This window comes from Protopterus annectens, chromosome 3.part0 (assembly GCF_019279795.1).
Source record: "Protopterus annectens isolate FY-2018-M chromosome 3.part0, PAN1.0, whole genome shotgun sequence".
NCBI lineage: Eukaryota > Metazoa > Chordata > Ceratodontiformes > Protopteridae > Protopterus > Protopterus annectens.
In genome coordinates, this window is record NC_056731.1 from 1813864592 (window position 1) to 1813885647 (window position 21056).

The window sequence follows — 21056 nt, forward strand, 5'->3', positions numbered from 1 at the left end:
ATGAGCCTTCATGGTAGTAGGCAACGGAATATTACGTTGTGTATAAATGAAGGTCACACCGTCTTTCAACCATTTAGCTAATGTGACCTTCGCAACAGCAGATTCTAATCTAGGTCCAGAATAGGCCAAAAATAACTGGTCAGATTTACGAGAGGACCTAGTCCTGTTTAAGTAAAAATGGATTTGCCTGTGAATATCTAGGGTATATAGGCAATACTCTCCTCTGTTTGAAAGATTGGGAAAGAAAACTGGCAATTCAATGGTTTGACTAATGGACATTTCAGAGATCAGTTTTGGCAGAAATGAAGGATTAGTTCTCAAAGACACTCTATCTCTATGAAAAATCAAGTATGGACTCAATGCTTGAAGCTCAGAGATACGTCTGGCAGAAGTAATGGTGACCAAAAAGAAGGTTTTCCATGACAAATATTTGAAGTCGCAAGAAGAAGCTGGTTCGAAGGGTGGCCTTGTCAGAGCTTGTAGAACTAATGACAGATCTCATGGTTGAATAGGTTCTCTAAAAGGTGGCTTCAGATGATTCACACCTTTTATGAAGGTCTTGCACAATTTGTGTGACATAAGAGAGGAGTCTTGAACCCACTCATGGAAATTAGATATTGCAGCCAAATGAACTCTAATGGTAGAGGCCGATAGACCCGATTGAAAAAGGTTGGCCAGATACTCTAGTATTATCGACACTGGTGCTGAGAAAGGATCTACTTGTTTTTCTTTCAGTCAACAGGTAAATCTTTTCCACTTGCTTAGATAAGTAATTCTAGTGGAAGACTTATGAGATGCAATAAGAATGTCATGTACTGGTAAAGAAAGATAATTCTGCCTGTCAATCAAGGGAATTGGAGTAGCCAAGCTGTGAGCTTCAGGCTGTCCAAGTTGGGGTGAATCAGGTTCTGCGGATGTGAGATCAACTCCGGGGTTGGATGGAGAATCCATGGTTGATCTAGTAGGTGAGGCCAAAGGAAGGGGAACCAATCTGACGAGGCCAATATGGTGCTATGAGGATCACCTTGCTCTTCAACCGAGGGCTTTCTTCAGAAACTGGGGAATGAGGGGAAAAGGTGGGAATGCACCCCCAGAGGGGGAATCAGGGCAAAATAGTTGCTGCATTTGTAGTTGGTCAGGGATGCAAAGAGGTTGCAGCAAAGATGGCCCCAGCGGTGGAAGATCTCCGCCGCTATCAAGGGATGCAGGGACCACTCGTGAGGTTGTAGACTGCACCTGCTGAGTCTGTCTGCTATCACATTGGAATTCCGGGGAATGTGCATTGCTAGAAGAAAATGGTTGCTAGCCATTGCCCATTGCCATATCCTCATGGACTCTCGACAAAGGGGGTAAGATTTGGTTCCACCTTGTTGATGTACCAAACCACCGCCATGTTGTCTGACTGAATCGCAATAGTCCCAGACGGCAGCAGGGGATGGAATACTTGCAACGCCAGAAGCACCACCCTCAGCTCTAGAACATTTACATGCAGTTGGGCCTCCAAATCGGACAAAGTGCCTTGGACTGTCTGTCCCTGATATAGCCGCCCCACCCCATCAGGGAGGCATCCGTGGTCACTGTAGCCTTGGGTTGCTGGGGGGAGAATGGGCAAGACCATTGTGACGGATTGTGTGTCATCCACCAATTTAAATCCTGTTTGCATCTGTGGGTTACTCGAATATTGCTGAAAAGGATACCATTGGGTGAGCAGTAGCCACTGTAGAAACCTCATATGAAACCTGGCCAGGGGGACAATGGTGATGGAGGCTGCCATGGAACCCAACAGCTGCAGGACAGAGTGAGCTGTGGATTTCTCCCTTGAAAGGACTGGGATCAGTTGTTGCTTTATCCTTAGAATTCTGTGCTCTGGAATGGCAGCTCTTCAGTTCTTTGTATCCAAGATAACCCTTATGAATTCTGTGGACTGAGATGGGGTGAGATTGGATTTTTGCCAGTTTATGGTTATGCCTAGCCTTTGTGCAGTGAGGAGAGAGCATGCCAGGGCTTCTTCCAATAGATGTCTGGTGGGGGCGGAAGTGAGCCAGTCATCTAGGTATGGAAACACCTGGAATCCTTGTAGTCGCAAGTGAGCTGTGACTACTGCCATGCACTTTGTGAACACTCTGGGGGCTGTAGAGAGTCTGAAGGGCAGTACTCTGAACTGGTAGTGACTGGCTCCCACACGGAAGCGCAGAAATATTCTTGATGGCTTGTCCACTTTTATGTGGTAGTATGCATCTTGAAGATCTATCGAGCACATCCAATTGTCTTTTTCCAAGAGCGGGAGGATAGACTGTATTGTGACCATCCAGAATTTGTGTACTTTCACAAACTTGTTCAATACACTGAGATCCAAAATTGGTCTCCAGTCCCCGGTTTTCTTTGGCACCAAAAATAGTCTTGAGTAGAATCCGGATCCTATCTGGTCTGGGGGCACTACTTGGATGACTCTCTTTCTTAGCAGCTTTTCTATCTCTAGTGCTGCTTCTTCCCTTTGACTGGGTGGAACGTCGGGAAGGTTTTTTTGAAGGGACAGGACAAAGATCAAAGGGGATATGATAACCTCTGGTTATAACACTTTGTACCCAAGAATCGGTGGTGATGGTTAGCCAGGCAGAAGGGTACAAGGAGAAACCACCCCCAACCACATCCAGAGGAAAGGAGTTGGGCCGCTCTTCAGGAGCGCTGGTAGGATTGGCCAGGGAAAGAGTCCCTGGAACCCTGGTCACGTGTACCCCTTCTGCCCCAAAAGGAGCGTCATCCCTGTGAGTTTCCCCCTCTGCCTCTAGGAAAAACTCAGCCTGTGTGTCGAGATTTTTTGAACCATATCTTCCCACGCTTTTGGTTTCGGGAGAAAGCACGTTGAGGGGAAGAATAACGGACACCTACGGAAAAAAGGGTCCTACCGTCCTGTTCACATCTGGCCAGTGTACTTTTAACTTTGGGTCCAAACAATGAAGAGGCCTCAATGGGAGCGTTAAGAAAGGAAGCCTTAAGGGTTCCATGAAATTACACAAGCGCATCCAGGCTTGTCGTCTCAAGACCACAGCTGAACATGCCGCTCTAGCTGCTCCTTCTGATGCGTGAGATATCAGTCACATAGAGGAGTTAGATATTGACTCAATGGTGGCCAACTGAGAGGCCATTTTTTCAGAGACCTCATCAGACACAGCACCAACCAAGGTTTCAGAGAGCTTGAAAAATCAGATCCCTTTGAAGCCTGGTAAAGTGTGCCATATAATTCAGGGACCTGACAGCAAAGGTTGCTGATGCAAAGGTGTGCTTTCCTATCCTGTCCAGGGCCTGGGACTCTTTGTGAGGTGAATAGACAGTCTGGCTTTCTTCTTCCGCCAGATCCTTTTTTGTTGTGGCCATCACCACCACAGCATCCACAGGAAGACCTTTAGACTAATGGGGATCCATAGCAGGAGGGGACAAAATCTTATCTGGCCTCCAGGGAATAGCCTTGATGGTGTCAGGAGCCTTTCACGCATGCTGCATGATGAGCCGGACAAGTTCATCGGCAGGTGGAGTAACACAGGAGGTAGTGGGCCTGGCGCAAAAGGCCTGCAGGAACACAGACTCCTCAGAGGTCAGATTATAGGGCTGCCAGTCACCGCTCTGTTTAAGGATTTCGAGGATATCACCAAAGGATACCTCAGAGGGTGACCGAGGGGATCCTTCCTCCTCATCAAAGTCTATGTCTTCAGTGAGGGACTCCTCTGTGGAGTCCATGTGCTTCCTCTTACATGAACTTTTCCGGTGGACTTCCTCAGAGGGAGAAGCTGGGGAAGACAGTGTAAAAGGGGTTTCCTGTGGGAATATGTCCTGAGGCCCTTGTACCCGGTGTCCGCAAGATGCGACTTGTGAAAACAGTGTACCAGAGGAGGGCGGGGGGATAGACAGCACAGTATTGCTAGCAGAAGCCAGAGCCTTCTCCATCAGTTGAAAGGCTGGTCCACCTGAAGAGGGGTGAGTATCCAGGACAGGGGTCACCCCTCCCCTAAGTGGCTCAGCCTGCTGACTCAGAGTTCCTGGATGGCTGTTGAACAGCAAATTACACGTGTCACAACTGTCATCCTGGGTCATAGCAAAAGTCTCCTGCCACAAAGGCAACTGCAGTTCCTTAGTGAGATTCATAAAGGGAACCGCAGAGGGGGAAGACTGTGCTATATCAATGGACTTCAAAGGCAATGAAGGAGGAGAATAAGAAGGGATCTTTGGAGATGGGTGATCACCTCCCAAGGAAGGATAGGTCCTGGGGGGTGGGATACCTCTGGCCAGAAGTACTTGATCCACAAGATGCAACACATCATGTTTGGAAAGGATTCTAGTGGACCTCATGGAGACTGAGGTAGAAACAGGTCTGTCCACAGAAGAGACAAGCTCGGTGCCCACCTCACCAGTCTGCACCGAGAATAATGGTGCAGAGAGACTGGACTACGGGTGTCTGCACCGAGGAAATCATTGGTGCCGAGGTCACAGTCTGTACTGACACAAGGATTGGTGGCGCAGTGGTTGCCGGCACCGAAGCTGGAACCGACAAAATTGGAGCCAATAACTGAGGAGTCGGTTCCGAGTAAGATGTCGGAGTTGACGTGGTCAAGGTCTGTGCTGACTGAATGGTCAGTGCTGATGTAGCAGTCATAATAGTCTGAACCGAGGAGCCCCTCAGTGCCGATATAGTAAAGGCTACAGAAGACGGAGCTGATATTACTGACGGTGCCGAAGGTCTAGGCACCGAAAGCACTGGGCCTGACTAAGTGAGCTTTGAAGCAGAAACTTTAGCCTTCTTAGGTCATGTTTGGTGAGAGTCCCCAGCCGGGGATGAAGGCAAAGACTTGGCCTTAGTACGATCATCCAAAATATTCTTATGGGTTCTTAGGAGGGGTTGAAGCCTCCGACCTAGAAATAGCCTCTGAAAAGGGAGATTTGAGAAGTCCCCTCAGCAACAGCTTATTTTTAATTTCCAACAAGGTTCTGTTAGAAAAATTTTTACAAATAGCACAGGGTGGGTCAACAGATAAGTGGGACACTCCCAAGCAGTAAACACACAAAGAGCGCGCATCTGATGTAGGTAATTTGTGTACACAATCAGAACACCTTTTAAATCCCGGACTACCTTTCTTATCTGCCATGATAGAAAAAGGGGACAGTAGAAAGGGTACCAGCAATGGTACAAAGGAATACCCGAAGGTATGAAGAAAAGGAAGAGATTAACAATGATGGTAAGGGAGAAATACCTCGCAGTAAAAGGTGCAGAGTAAAGAGAAGAAAACTCAAGAAAATATGGTTGCTAAATGTGATAGGGTAAGAAACAACAAAATAGAAACTTTTCTGACAGAAAAAGTTATATATATGACTAGTCTGACAACAAATATCTATACTTAGCTCAAGCAAAGTAGCGTGACATGACCGAATGGCAATGCGGTAAACAAAATCTGAGGTAACAGGGAGAGGGGGATTATGGGTAAGGTTACCATACCTCCGGGTTTCCCCGGACACGTCCTCTTTTTTGGGCTCCTGTCCGGGCGTTTTTTGAAAATTCTGCGATTTGTCCGGTTTTTAAAATCTGGACAAATCGCAGAATTTTCAAAAACCAGGCATCCCTATTTCCTCTGCTTTTTTTTTTTTTGATTTGCTCATATACCAGTATACAAGCCAATCATAAAACGGAGCTCTGTTCAATGTGAAACTGCTTGATGTTCTGCATTGAACAGAAGAGGGTCCGCTGTGCGAGATTTTGATTGGCTTGTATACCGGTATACGAGCCAATCAAAAAGCAGAGCTCTGTTCAATGCGGAACTGCTTGATGTTCCGCACTGAACAGAAGAGGGTCCGCTGTGCGAGGTTTTGATTGGCTCATATACCGGTATATGAGCCAATCAAAAAGCAGAGCTCTGTTCAATGCGGAACTGCTTGATGTTCAGCATTGAACAGAAGAAGGTCCGCTGTGCGAGGTTTTGATTGGCTCGTATACCGGCATACGAGTCAATCAAAAATCCCCAAACATGGAGCTACTTGTCTTTAATTTGGAAATGCATTAAAGACAAGACTACAAGACTAAAGTCTTTTTTTTTTTTTTTTTGCTCTTCAGCCGTAAGAGGACGAAAAAAAAATGTGCTGGTACCAGCGCATATTTTTTCATCCTGTTTTACATACAACCAAATATGGTAACCCTAATTATGGGTAAGAGTTTAGCTCGAGAGTTTGTAGCTGACGCGAGCTTGGAAAATGGCTGGCTTGGTTCCGAGGTCGGAAATGATACCCATACGTAAGGAATGAACGAGGATTAACAATATCAGATCAAGTGTTTTGAGGAACCAGCTTAGACCACAGTGGAGTCGCTCTGCAGCTGAGGCAAATTGCTAGCTTGCTGTAGTGGCAAAAGTTATTTAGTTTACTTTTTCTTTTTGCAGCTGAAAGGAGGACTGACTCTGGGACTGGTAGTTTATTCCGTGGTCAAGCCACAAATGGTGCCTCTTTCCCAGAGAAACTAAGCAGTATTTATTTATTGACATTTGTTTAATGGGAAGGTCTGATTGGACACAGGTGCCCTTTTTCAGAAGAGGCTCAGGGAGAAAAAGTTTCAAAGTATTACATTTAATGCAATCAATATTTACAATAACAAGCTGATAAAAGTTCAAAAACAGTATGACAGTTACACTATCTGCTCCAAAAAGTAATTTAAACACAGTTTTTTTCACAGATAAAAAATGGTTTTAGAAGTTTAAATCAACTTTTAAACAGCCAAACATAAGTGTGCTCCTACATAAATGAATTGCAAAGTCATGTGACAATCAATAAAAACACATACTCCTAGCTTAAAAAGTACTTTCCCACACAAGAAAATAAATTTAAACATTGAAAATAATACATGAAAGGTTTTTCCCTAAACTGAACTTATCTGCCCAGCAATGGAACAGCACAAGCTGACCATTGATCCTCTGAAGCCCTGAGAGGAGCTCTTTCTTTGGGGGCAGGAAAGCTCTGAAGGGCTGGTCACTTAAACCTGTCTTTTTATTCAACTCAGCTCAAGCTAACACTTTGGGGACACAGAAGCTGCCTTGAAGCTTTGCAAGCTGGCCATCTGTTGTATCATATGCAGGATATAACCCATATGGTTTAGGCTACTGCAGCAGTGAACAATATGAAAAAACATCTTAACTCCAGGCAAAGGGTTTCTGCTAGTCTGAAAACTCAAATAATTGCAAAATGTATATTGGTACAACAAAAGGTATTGCATCACACCTGTGTTCCAGTGTCTTTGTCATTCCTGTTAGTGGAGAAGCACAGCATTTCTTAATTTTTACTGTCAGGAAAATACATGTTTGAAATCAAAGGAAGAAACTCAGTGCCAAACAACACCTAAAAGGTGGCAACTTGAAAAAAAACTACAACAGGCACTGATAGGGGTCTAGAAAGCACCCAGAAGTAAAGGCAAAAATAAACTGTTTATTCCAATTCAATCTTTTAATGCATTAACTGACTCATTCCATTTTTGTAGTTATACACAGAACCTCATCAGATATCAAACAACCTACCCCACAATTCTTTAAATACACTTACAATTAATTAACTCTTTCCGAATAACACATTCAAATCACTAACCTAAAGCTATCCCATCAATTAAAACATTCTAAACCATCTGTAAACATATTTATAATACATAAATAGACACAAACACATTTATGCCCTAATGCAGACATAATGAAAAACTTTATAATCTGGCTGATTTAAATGTTTTAATTTGACTTTTCAGTAGAAGTTCCTTCGGTAAGACACTAGATGGGGGTAGTGGTTCATGTTTCAATGCAGCTTGAATGTATTTGTGATTATGCTTATATTCGCTTGTATAACATTTTTTCGCATGAACTGTAGGAAGAAATTTGTATTTTTTAATACATGTATCTATGTATCATAAATATGTTTAGAGATTTTTTTAGAATGTTTTATCTGCTGGGATAGTTTTGGGTTAGTGATTTGAAATTGTTTTTCTGAAACTGCTTTTTTTTCTGTTTTTAATGGTGATTTGTCAGAGTTAATTAACTGCAAGTGTATTTAAAGAATTGTGAGTAGGTTGTTTGATACCTGATGAAATCCTGCATATAGGTACGAAAACATGGTGAGTCAGTTAATGCATTAAAGGATTGTATTGGAATAAACACTTTACTTTTTGCCTTTACTTCTGGGTGCTTTCTGGCCCTATCACAGTGCCTGTTGTAGTGTTTCTGAGAAACTACACTTTTGAATAACATATTGGCTACCATATTTAGCTCTCCAAAGCTATACATTACTAATGGGCCTCAATAGCATGCAATGTTTCACAATCGTGTTCTCTGTAGAATGTGTAGCATGCTAGGAACTGGTAGCACACAGTGCCTACATTTGAAAACACTCTCCAATCTAACAGTAAGTGCCGAAGGCTGCAGCTCTTGCAGATTAACTTAGCTATATTGATGTAGAGAGACGAAGCCTTAACAACCCAGGTAAATGGTTATTTATTCAGACCAGGCACCTTTAGGAGTGGCAGGGGAAAAGGGATGATGAGGATATGCCTGCTCACCTCTATTTGAGGGATGAGATAATGACAATGTGCTGCAGTGAGGCAGGTGGTTCCTCTGGCCCTAGGACTTTGCTAAGACTGGAACCATGAATGGCAGCTAGACTAGGTAAATGGGCAGGCTACAAAGTAGTATTGTTAGTTTTGGAGTGGGGAGAGGACACACACAAAATGAGGCTGATGCCTAATACCTCACACTCGATAGAGATAGGGCCTCTTAGTACTATTTCAGCCTTCCTCTGTGAGCATTCGTGATGGATCCCAGGGTTGCTCTCCTCCTGAAACTAGTTAGTGAACCCAGCTCTGATGGGTTGTGCAACTGAGTAACAATGAATAGCTGTACTATCAGGAAGGGCTTTGGGGATACATGAAAAAAAAAAAAAAAACAGAGTATGACGCACGACTTTCCACTAGAGTGAGACATTAGTAGAGTTGATGAAACCTAGTATACCTAGAATATCACAGGTAGTTAGAGCATTACACAATATGGTCATGCCTGGCATAAAATATATATGTGTGTGTGTGTGTGTGTGTGTGTGTGTGTGTGTGTGTGTGTGTGTACATGTATATGTATATATGTGTGTATGTATATATTTATATATATATATATATATATATATATATATATATATATATATATATATATATATATAGGTTTACTTTGAAAATGTAGAATGGTAGTTTGACAACAACTGTAATGTCGAAAGTCATTTGACAGCATTCTGTATTGCAGACCATCAAGACTGTGAGCATCCCTTGTACGAATGCACTGTGCATTTGTACATATGTGCTCAACCTTAATACTAGAGATCACAGTACAGTGCAGATCAGGAAATTATTATCAGGGGATGCCTTATTTACCTCCCCCCTGTACAACAATCTATATTTACTCATTTATTCATGTACACAAATTGACATTTATTCATGTACAAAAACTGACATTTATTTGGTACTTTTCCGTTATTGGGCAACAGTTCTAGGTAACACATTAACAGTTGTGTGAGAAGTCTACATAAACAGTGCAACAAACATTTCAACTTCATAATATCTATACCTTGCCTTTCAAAGTGCAATATTTCATGCTTAACAGAAAGAAGAAAAATCTCAATACATGTGTATTGGAAAAAGGGAATAAAACAGGTGAATAACTGCCACTGTTGAGTGGTGATGCTTTATTCCTTACCCAAACTGTAAGAGAAGAATTATGGAAAGTCATAAAAATGAAGTCTGGGAACTAGTGGCCTTACTTTGTAATTACCCCTTGATAATGAAACATTACCTTAATACAATAAAGTAAAAAAAACTGACAAGAGCTTGCTGGCAGCTGAAAGCAGAAGCAATCCATTCTGTTGCCCCGATAACAAAAAAGTTACTCAAATACACTCATATCATCGTCTTCTAGAACATTGTCATAAGTCTTCAACCCCCAAATTCCGGCCTGAATTTCTTGCGACTGCACTTCCTGTAGAACCATTGGCCCCAATCTGTCATGCCCAGCAATAGAGCTCTCTTTAAATGAGCCCTGCTTGTCCATGTAGCCTGCTCATAGTGCATTGGCAACACAGCTGTCAGTGATTTTATCCCATGAATTCTTCACACAAGTGACAACCTCTTGCAGGCTAGGCTTTCACAAAGTTCCCACACTGATTTCTCTATTTTCAATGTAGATATTGAGTTCCATTCGCAAATGGTCCTTGAATGGCTTGTTTATTGTAGTATCAAGAGTCTGGAGCTAGGCAGTCATTCCTGCAGGAATCATTATTTGATCTATTCTTCTCTGTGCAAGGAAGTTCTTCAAGTCTTTAGTGCAGTGAATGCTGGGTGAATCCCATACTAACAGACCTCTTTCGCCACCTCGCAACACAAGTGGCAGCATTACATTGACCCACTTCCTTATAACTGCTTGTGTGCACCAGGCTTTTTTGGTTTCAAGAATGTAAATGCCTGAAACACGTTCAGTGTTATTTTTCTTGCCCTTACTAATGATTAGAGGTGGAGCTTTCTTTCTGTATAGATGACTTACCAAAATACAGGTAACACATGCACTTTTGTAACCAGTGGAGGGAATGTAGATTGACAAGGCACCCCTCTGATCAATTGTTGTTTGAGATCCTTGGCCCATAAACACTGCAGTTTCATTCACAGCAATCATGTTGGAGAGTTGGTATTTAGAAAAGTTGATGCCATCAACAAAGGACTTGAATGCAAGTGCACTTTTAATAACTTCAGTATCTTCCAGTTTGAACAGTGTTGTCGATCTTTTTAGAGACAGTTCATATCACTGAAGGAAGCCATCCAGCTAATGTTGTGATGCTTTGAATTTTTCAGGGATATTTCTAACTGTGATGCCATTGCAAGGGCAAATGCTTGAATATCAACCCTGTGCACAACCAAAGCCTCTGCTCTCCTGTTAGCAATCCGTTCACAAATGATGTCTTCTAGCTCAGGAAATAATGGTTGCTGACCTGATCCACACTTGCACTTCTTAGCATTTCTCTCGTCCACCTGTTGACTGAGGTTATCGTACTCTGCTCGTCATTTTCAGACCAGAGATCCAACTTCTTCTCTTTGCAGAAAGCCATCAGATTCTTTCCCCAGGAGACCTCCATGATTCCTTTCTTGTACTTGACGGAAAAGCTCTTTCTTTTTGCACTCATCTTGTCTGTAGTGGTTAATTAAAGACTTATGTGACAGGAGTGGCAACAAAAATGGTGACAGTTAAGAAGACACAACCACACCTGTTCATTATCAAGTGTGCACCCTGCAGAAGAAATGGAAGTGGCGGGGTGTCCCGAGGCAAGTCGAGGCAGCGGCCAGGGAAGGAGGTCTCTCGGCAGGGTTGATGGGGAGGCCCGTATGGGGGTTGGCCCTGATGGAAGTCCTCAAGGGAGTGCCCATAGTGATCCTCCCTGGGTGAGTGGGGTCAGGCGGATCCCCCACGATGGATGTCCTTAAGGGAGTGAGCGGTGGGAATCTGCAGGGCCTGGAGGCAGCAGGGTCAATGGCCGGTGAAGGAGGTCTCTCAGCAGGGTCGAGGGGGAGGCCTGTATGGGGGTGGAGGGCTGCAAGGCCCATACAGATTCTCCCTGGGTAAGCAGGGTCAGGCGAAGCCCCCATGATGGAAGTCCTTAAGGGAGTGAGTGATGGGCATCTGCAGAGCATGGAGAGCTCCTGCCATACAGGGTGAAAGCGTCTGACCTTGCCCAGTACCCGACGGCATCCCCAAAAAATCACGGTGGGTTTGTGGTTCTCGGGAGAGGGCAGAAGTCTGTCTGGGGAAGCCAGATCTGGGATCCCATCCTCCCGGTGCCTGGAGAGAGGAGATATGGCCACCATGTCATCTTGTACCTGGGTCCGGCTGGTGAGTCAGCTGACAGTGCGGGCGTGCCAAGGGCCACCCCCAGGAGCGAGACCTGCAATCCCATCCTCCCAGCCCCAAGGAGTGTGGAGATATGGCCGTCATGGTGTCTCACACCTGGGTCAAGCCGGGGAAGTCAGCTGAAAATGCAGGCATGCCGAGGGCTGCCCCCAGGAGCCAGGTCTGCTATACCATCCTCCCAGCCCCAAAGAGTGTGGAGATATGGCCATTGTGGTGTCTTGTACCCGGGTTCGGCCAACAGTGCAGGAGTGCCAAGGGCTGCCCATGGGAGGCAGGTCTGCGATCCCATCCTCCCAGCCCCCAGGGGTGCGGAGATATAACTGCCATGGTGTCTCACACCCAGGTCCAGCCGGGAGAGTCGGCTGACAAAGTAGGCATGCTGAGGGCTGCCCCTGGAAGCCAGCTCTACGATCCCATCCTCCCAGCCCCCAGGGGTGCGGAGATATGGCTGCCATAGTGTCTCATGCCTGGGAACCTCTGCATGCACCGGGTCAGCCTCCGCTCCTTCACCCGGCACTGCAGGGATGCCGCCCTGCGAACAGCACTACTTAGGAGGCAAGGGGGCATGTGCCAGAAGACTTGAAGAGAAGCACGTCTGTTGGCACCTGGTGCCGCCGAGGAGAGAGATGGAGGCTCAAGGTGAAATGGGCCGAGATGCCGGGACCCGGGGCCATATCATGTGTGAGTTTGAAAGCCCTAGGTGGAAGGCAAAGGGGAGAACCGGTGTCATGGAAGTTTGGATGAGGGTCTGGATGAAGTCTCGCAGCTGAGCAGAGTTACACGAGGCTGGGAAGGATCAGTGGGAAACTTTTCTGAGAGGCTCCGAGGGCATGGTTGACGCATTACGATTTGGCAGCCTCCAGGAGTTATGCAACCCGGGAAAAGAGCTCTCCCGCCTGGGTAGAAATAGAAGCCATGAGGGGATCCTCCTGATGGAAATCCTTAGGGAGAGAGGAGGAAAACAGCCAGGCTGGGAGAGTTGCCACCTGGGTGGGGGGGGGTCCGGACCATGGCCCCCTCTGGGATGGTAGTCTGAAAGGAGGAGAGAGAGGTGGAAAGTGGCCATGTAGGGAGCGCTCCCACCTGGGTGAGAAGGTCCAGATCACACCCCTCCCTCTGGTACAGAAGTCCTCAAGGGAGCAGCTGGTTGACGGCTGCAGGGTCCGCAGAGCTCCTGCCTGGGTGAGCAGGGTCAGGCGAAGGCCCCCATGATGGAAGTCCTTAAGGGAGCACCAGGCGGAGTGCTTCAAGGCATGAAGAGCTCCTCCCTAAGTGAGCAGGGTCCGGCAGAGGCCCCCCATGATGGAAGTCCTTAAGGGAGTGACCAGTGGGCATCTGTGGGGCCTGGAAAGCTCCTGCCAGGCAGGGTAAAGGAGTCTGACCTCACCTGGTATCCAACGATGTCCCCGAAATATCTCAAAGTCCCCGGATGTGCTCTAGACGGGAAAGCAGGGGGGGACACGGAAGTCGTAATGAGGGTGGATCTGCCCCTCCGTGGCCAAGGGGAGTTCTGTGAGGGCGGCCGCAATTGGGGGAAGCTCCCCTGAGAGGGCCTGAGTGCACGGGGAAATTGCACGATATGGCAGCCTTCAGAGGATATGCGGAAGATGGAGACCATGGAGCTCTGGACCAAAAAGCAGGGGGATGTGGAAGTCCCGATGAGAGCAGGCTTGCCCGTCCACGGCTGAGAGGAGTTCAGCGAGGCCAGCTGTGATCAAGGGAAGCTCCCCTAAGAGGGTCCAAGGGCATGGGGACACTGCAAGAATTGGCAGCCTCCAGGAGATAAGAGACGAGGGGGTGTCCGGTCAGAGTCCGGGTCCCAGCCCCGAGTGACATCCAGCCACTTGTACCTATGTAACCCAAGAAAAGAGCTCTCCCGCCTGGGTAGAAGTGGAAGCCATGAGGGGTCCCTCTCAATGGAAGTCCTTAAGGGAGAAAGAGGTGGAAAATGTCCAGACTGACAGAGCTGCCACCTGTGTGAGGGGGTCTGGACTGCAGCCCCCTCCGGGATGGAAGTCCAGAAGAGGGAGAGAGGCAAAAAGTAACCGGGCAGGGAGCAGAAATGTAAATGGCTCATTAAATCAGTTATGGTTCCTTTGATCGCTCCGTTATTTGGATAACTGTGATAATTCTAGAGCTAATACATGCTGCTGAGCACTGACCTTTGGGGATGTGTGCATTTATCAGACCAAAACCAATCTGGCCCGGCAGTTTTGGTGACTCTAGATAAACTCAAGCTGATCGCGTGCCCTCATTGCGGTGATGCAACATTCGAATGTCTACCCTATCAACATTCGATGGCACTATCTGTGCCTACCATGGTGACACCGGGTAACAGGGAATCAGGGTTCAATTCCTGAGAGGGAGCCTGAAAAAAGGCTACCACATCCAAGGAAGGCAGCAGGTGAGCAAATTACCCAGTCCCGACTTCTAGAGGCAGGGGCGAAAAATAACAATACAGGACTCTTTTGAGGCCCTGTAATTGGAATGAGTACACTTTAAATTCTTTAACGAGGATCTACTGGAGGGCAAGTCTGGTGCCAGCAGCTGCAGTAATTCCAGCTCCAATAGCGTATATTAAAGTTGCTGCAGTTAAAAAGCTCGTAAGTTGGATCTTGGGATTGGGCTGGTGGTATGCCGCGAAATGAGCTACTGTCTGTCCCAGCCCCTGCTTCTCAGTGCTCCCTTGATGCTCTTAATTGAGTGTCTCGGGTAGTCTGAAGTGTTTACTTTGAAAAAGACAGAGTGCTCAAAGCAGGCCGGTCGCCTGAATACTTCAGCTATGAATAATGGAACAGGACTCTGGTTCTATTTTGTTGGTTTTCGGAACTCGGGCCATGATTAAGAGGGATGGCCAAGGGCATTCGTATTGTGCTGATAGAGGTGAAATTCTTGGACTGGTGCAAGATGAACGAAAGCGAAAGCATTTGCCAATAATGTTTTCATTAATCAAGAACGAAAGTCGAAGGTTCAAAGACGACCAGATACCGTCGTATTTCCGACCAAAAACTATGCCAACTAGCGATCCAGCAGCATTACTCCCATGACCTGCCGGGGAGCTCCCAGGAAAGCAAAGTCTTTGGGTTCCAGGGAGAGTATGGTTGCAAAGCTGAAACTTAAAGGAACTGACAGAAGAGCACCATCAGGAGTGGAACATGCGACTTAATTTGGCTCAACAAGGGAAACCTCACCCGGCCCAGACATGGAAAGGATTGACAGATTGATAGCTCTTTGTTGATTCTCCGGGTGGTAGTGCATGGCCGTTCTTAGTTGGTGGAGTGATTTGTCTGGTTAATTCCGATAACGAACAAGACTCCACCATGTTAACTAGTTATGCGGCCCCATGCGGTTGTTTCCAACTTCTTAGAGGGACAAGTGGCTTTCAGCCACACAAGATTGGGCAATAACAGGTCTGTGATGCCCTTAGATATCCAAGGCTGCACACATGCTACACTGAATGGATCAGTGTGTGTCTACTCTTGGCTGGCTGGTCTAGGTAATCCACTGAACTCTATTCATGATAGGGACTGGAGACTGCAATTATTCCCCACGAACGAGGAATTCCCAGTAAATGTGGGTCATCAGCTCACGTTGATTAAGTCCCTGCCCTTTGTACACACCACCCATTGCTACTAGTGATTGGATGGTTTAATGAGGTCCTCGGATCAACCCCGCTGAACTTGGTCACGGCCCCGGCAGTGCGCAGATAAGACGATAAAACTTGACTATCTAGAGGAAGTAAAAGTTGTAACAAGGTTTCCGTAGATGAACCTGTGGAAGGATCATTAATGCTGAGGGTCCTGGGATGGTGCCGTCCTCGGGTACCAGGGCCTCTTCCTTGTTCTGCTTTCCCAACCCTCTACATCTCTGTCTCTCTCTGACTCCTATCTCTCTGTGCGTCCTGGCGGTGGCCGGTGGGACCGAGCCCACAGCTCCCAGGGGAAGAAGGGAGTGAGAGAAGGGGTGGTGTCCATCCCCCCTCACCTCTCGGCTGCGGGAGGGGGTCCCGTCCGTACAGCGGGAGGTGCGGGCACTTTTCTGCTGCCCTGAGGGGATGGTGCCAGAGGGTACACCCTGCCCAGTGGTGCAGTCAGCCGTGCACTCCGGAGGGGACAGGCTCCCCATGCGGGAAGGGGAGGGAGAGGGTGCCATCCCGGTTGGGTGATGATGGCCAGACCTCTCTGGTCATGCAGGGCCACCCTGGGGGAATCACACACTGCTGTCCTTGTCCATTGATGGTAGTTGCGGGTACCTGTGGAGGATGCCACGATCCCCATGGGGCGTCAGTTTGAAGACCTGGAAGGTCGGTGTTTTGGCCGGCGCCAGCCACCATGGGACTCCCTGCTATCCCGCGGTGCGGGGCCAGTAACCCCGTTCCGCATGCCCGCAAACCCGTGCATGCTCATCTCAAGGTGTGATGCCATGTGGGCAGCGGTGCCCCTGGTGAACGAGAACTGTACAACTCTGAGTGATGGATCACTCAGCTCGTGCATTGATGAAGAATGCAGCTAGCTGTGGGAACTAATTTGAATTACAGGACACATTGATCATCGACACTTCGAACGTACTTTGCAGCCCTGGGTTACTCCCAGGACTATGCCCATTTGAGGGTCACTGTGCCTTTCATCTCCCCCAGAGGTGTCCCACCCCCATTGAGGGCATGGCCGGGGAGTTGAGGGAGCCTGCTGTAGGTCCCCTGTACCCCCCCAGGGTGAGACACAGATGGAAAAGAGAGAGCCCTCGCTGCCCCGAGCCAGGAAGCCCGCCCTCATGCTGCTGCGGATGGAAGGGTGTAGGCGCACATCCACCCTGCCCCCTGGAGGCAGGTACTGCCACTTGGCTGTCTTCCCAGGGTGAGGCATGATGCATGCCTGCCCCATCACCCGCAACCATGCTCGGAACACAACCTCAGATCAGATGTGGCAACCCTCCAAATTTAAGCATATTCCTAAGTGGAGGAAAAGAAACTAACCAGGATTCCCTCAGTAATGGTGAGTGAAGAGGGAAGAGCCCAGTGTTGAATCCCCACCCAGGCGAATGGTGCAGCGAAATGTGGCATATGAAAATTCGTCTCCTCAGTGCTGCTCAGGGGGCCCAAGTCCTTGTGATCGAGGCTCAACCCATGGATGGTGTGAGGTTGGTGGTGGCCCCTGGTGTGTCGGGATCAAGTCTTCCCGGAGTCGAGTTGTTTGTGAATGTAGCCCAAAGTGGGTAGTAAACTCCATCTAAGGCTGAAAACCAGCATGAGACCGATAGCGGACAAGTACCGTAAGGGAAAGTTGAAAAGAACTTTGAAGAGAGACTTCAAGAGGGAGTGAAACTGTTAAGAGGTAAAGGGGTGGTGTCTGTGTGGTCCGCCCAGAGGATTCAACTCAGCGGACAAGGTGGATCCCCCTCCCCCTCCGAGGGGATAAGGGACCATCCCCGGGCATGCCGGTTGCCATCGGGCGCACTTCCTCCATGGTGGTGTGCCATGACTGGGTCTAAGACAGGATATAGCTGCACCATATTTTTCAACATGGGTAGAATTTAATAGAACCAATAGAGCAGAAGATAGAAACATCAGAATACCAATGTTTTATATGAATGACAACAAAGATATATATAATATCATTAATAATCATTGGAAGGTACTTACTAGTAGTGTTGATTTAAGGAGATTCTTGTAGATAAACCATCTTTTAGATTTAAAATAAACCCAATCTTAAGAAACTGTTATGTTTTAATTCCAACAGACATACTTTTAGTAGTACCTGTAATACTAATCCATGTGGACATTGTAATTACTGTGTGTACATCAATACTAAAGGCCATTTTATCCATCCTGACACTGGACATATTTATAAATTTAGAATAGATGCTGATGGTACACAGCAAACATAGTTTATCTGGCTGAATGTGATGTATGTAGTTCATTCTATATAGGGAAAACTAAAAGATCTTTCCGAACAAGAATTAGAGAACATTTATATGCCATTAAGATACAATATCAGAACAATGTGTTAGCTAAGCATGTTCTGATGTTTGATAATCATCATACATTTAAATTCATGGCTATATATGTTATCAATCCTATTATTAGACAAGGAAATATTGGGAACAGCACTAAAAAAAGAGAAATGACATGGATTTTGAAATTTAGAGCAGATAGAGGTCATGGCCTTAATGAAAGAGCATCCCTTAAACTCGTTCTGAAAGCTCGGTGACACTCGTTATATTTAATGTTTGTTTGCTTGGGAAATATTGTTATTGTAAAAGAATGAATAACATTGGCTAGCATACATTAATTATTTATTTGTTTTTATTTCTATATGTATGTTTTAATATATTGCTTATAAGTGCTTTACTATATTTTATATATATATATATATATATATATATATTTATATTTTTTTCAAATATATTTTTAAATACATATAGTGAAATGTACCATAGCAATATTGACAGTTTATATGTTTTATTTAGGTATGCTCTTAGATGCAGTGGAAAGATGTTAAAGGTTAACAAACAGTTAATAATTAAGTTACGTCATAATTGTTTTAGTATATATAGGTGTCTTTGTAAAGTGTATTTCTTGGTCTGAAGAAGCTGTTGTGAAAGCGCTTACCAGTGCACTTTATTAAATTTGTTTTTTACACAAGAAGAAGAAACATCATTTTACTTATTTCAGTTTATCTTGATGCATGGTCGTACACACCAAGAAGTCGTTTACCTCTGCTATATTTTATTAACTTTTTGTTGGTGTGTGGCGTTTACTTCTTCGAGTGTAACATTTATTTTTATCGTGTTATTAACCTTCCATACACTCGTGGGAGGCATGGCTGATGGTTCCGGTACATTTACTAATTTAGAATTGGATTATAGACCTCCAGAGCCGATTAGAAGAATTGAAGTAACCGCGGAGATGAACGGACCAATCGGGTCTGTTGGAATGGACGGTCAACAAATAGGATCACAAGGGAGAGGCGAAGGCCCACTACAGAGATTTATGGCATGTATCCGTAATGAGGATAATCCGCTGTTCTTGTATGAAGCTAACTACAATGATACAGTGGAACCGGATGATACAATTGATTTAGAAGAACTACGTTTGGCCGTAGAGAAATTGGAGAGTGATTCCATGAAGTTTAAGCGGTTACAATTGCAGCGTCAACACTTCGAAGTATGTATAACAGAAAAATAATACTGAGAGGGTTAAGGATTTTGAAAATGCCCACATATGGGGATTTGTATCCAGAACTTCTGGCAAGTTGGCAACAATTAAATTTAGAGGTGAGCTTTAAGTATATTAATTTGCTCATTGACTTTTTTAAACCAGAAGAAGAGAAACTTAGAGACTCTATTCTGAAACAGCAGCAAATATGATCGGTTTCCCAGTAGCATGGTAGACTGGGCTTTATGTACTGTTTTAGATGGTGTATTGATATATGAGAGACGCTTATTACAACAAAAGCGTACTAAAATCGATAAAGACACTAGAGATTTCCAAGAAGGCCATGTCTTCACTTGGCCCAGGACTAACAGAGAAATGGGACATAACAGTTATGCGAGAGTGAATACTGACTATCCACGAAATAATAAACAAATGGGCAATGCAAGTGTAATACAGGACGTCAGTTCTGTACCAGCCCAGGTAACTGACAACATAGTAAATGCTGTTTCAAATGCTACTAACACTAATAATAAACAAAAGGAAACATCATTTTCAAATGATGAAACAAATGAGAATTTAAATGTATCTGCTATTCCATCCTCAACTATGCTAAATGAATGGGGTTGAGTTAACAATGACAATAATAGTGATGTAGCAATTACAGACCAACAAATAGTTAGGCCCAACATTCCTAGTAACAACAGGAATTCTATGGGTTTTCCACGATTTCCCCTCCCCATACCTATGCAGAAAGGGGCGAAGAGAGATTGTTCTGCCAGTCGAGGCAGGACCAAGCGGAAACACTCAATAGAGAGACAGTCCAACCAGACTCAAAACAATGTGGCAACGGACAGTGACAACTTGATTCTAAATATTTCAAAGAGAATATTAACTGTAGATGAAACTAACGTCTTGAACAAAGGCCTACATTTTATTCCTACTAGTACCAATACTTTAACAAATGTTCTAATAGACATTAAAATGTTTTTAAGAAATGTCTTGTTACAGTATGAATTTGGTACATTGTCTAATGAGAAGAAAATTAATTTTAAGAAACCAAGTACTTATATACCAAATAACCATCCAATAACAGATGTGCTCTACAGCTTGGTAGAGGATGAACTACATGAATATTATAGTGCTAATAATACCAGTAGACATTATAAGAGTTACAATAACTTTACAGTTAAAGATAGGATAACTCTTTCTAGATTACGGAATGATCAAACTATTGCAATCGGACCAGCAGATAAAGGTGGTCCTATAGTTATAATGAATCATGAAAAATATCAAGAAGCTATGCTTAAATTGCTAAGTGATGTGAAACACTATAAGCTTATAAATATTAATAAAGTTTGAAGAAATTAAATATCAAATCTTTAACCTGATTACAGATTTAGTTAAAAGTTTTGATATTACTTCAGATTTGGGCAACTACCTATTGGTAGAATTTTCTATGATTCCTGCTATACAGGGATTGCCCAAAATTCATAAAGATAGTTTTAATCCACCAATGAGACCTATAGTCTCAGGGAAAGGTTGGTGTACTGGACCTTTCTCGATATATGTAGAGAAAGCCCTAAGACCAATACTTAGTAATAACAGTTTTGTCCTTAGGGACACTAAACAATTTTTGCTGGATCTGTATGATTGGTTCCCATTCAGAAGCCTGAAACATCATAAGCCTGAAAATCAAAATCCTGAAACCAAAAGCCTGAAAATTCAGAATCCTGAAAACTCAAAAGCCTGAAAGCCCAAAATCCTGAAAGACCAAAATCCTGAAACTCAAAATTCTGAAAACACAAAATAGACATACTGATGTCATTGTGGCTTTGCTATTGTTAGCCCTGTGGTGTTAGGTCATGCGTTGGGGTCAGGTAAGTGTGCGGTTGGTTTTATTTTAGGGTTAGGGCGGTTTAAGTGAGTTAGGGTTAGGCGCAGGTTAGGCATGTATGCAATAG

General features: G+C 45.0%; 1 non-coding gene across 1 annotated transcript; it reads left to right on the forward strand.

Annotated features, from left to right (window-relative positions):
* The first annotated feature begins 16402 nt into the window (after nucleotides 1-16402).
* LOC122797349 lies at nucleotides 16403-16556 on the forward strand. Its single transcript, XR_006364083.1, has one exon. It is a non-coding gene; the product is annotated as a 5.8S ribosomal RNA (ribosomal RNA).
* Nucleotides 16557-21056: the final 4500 nt, after the last annotated feature.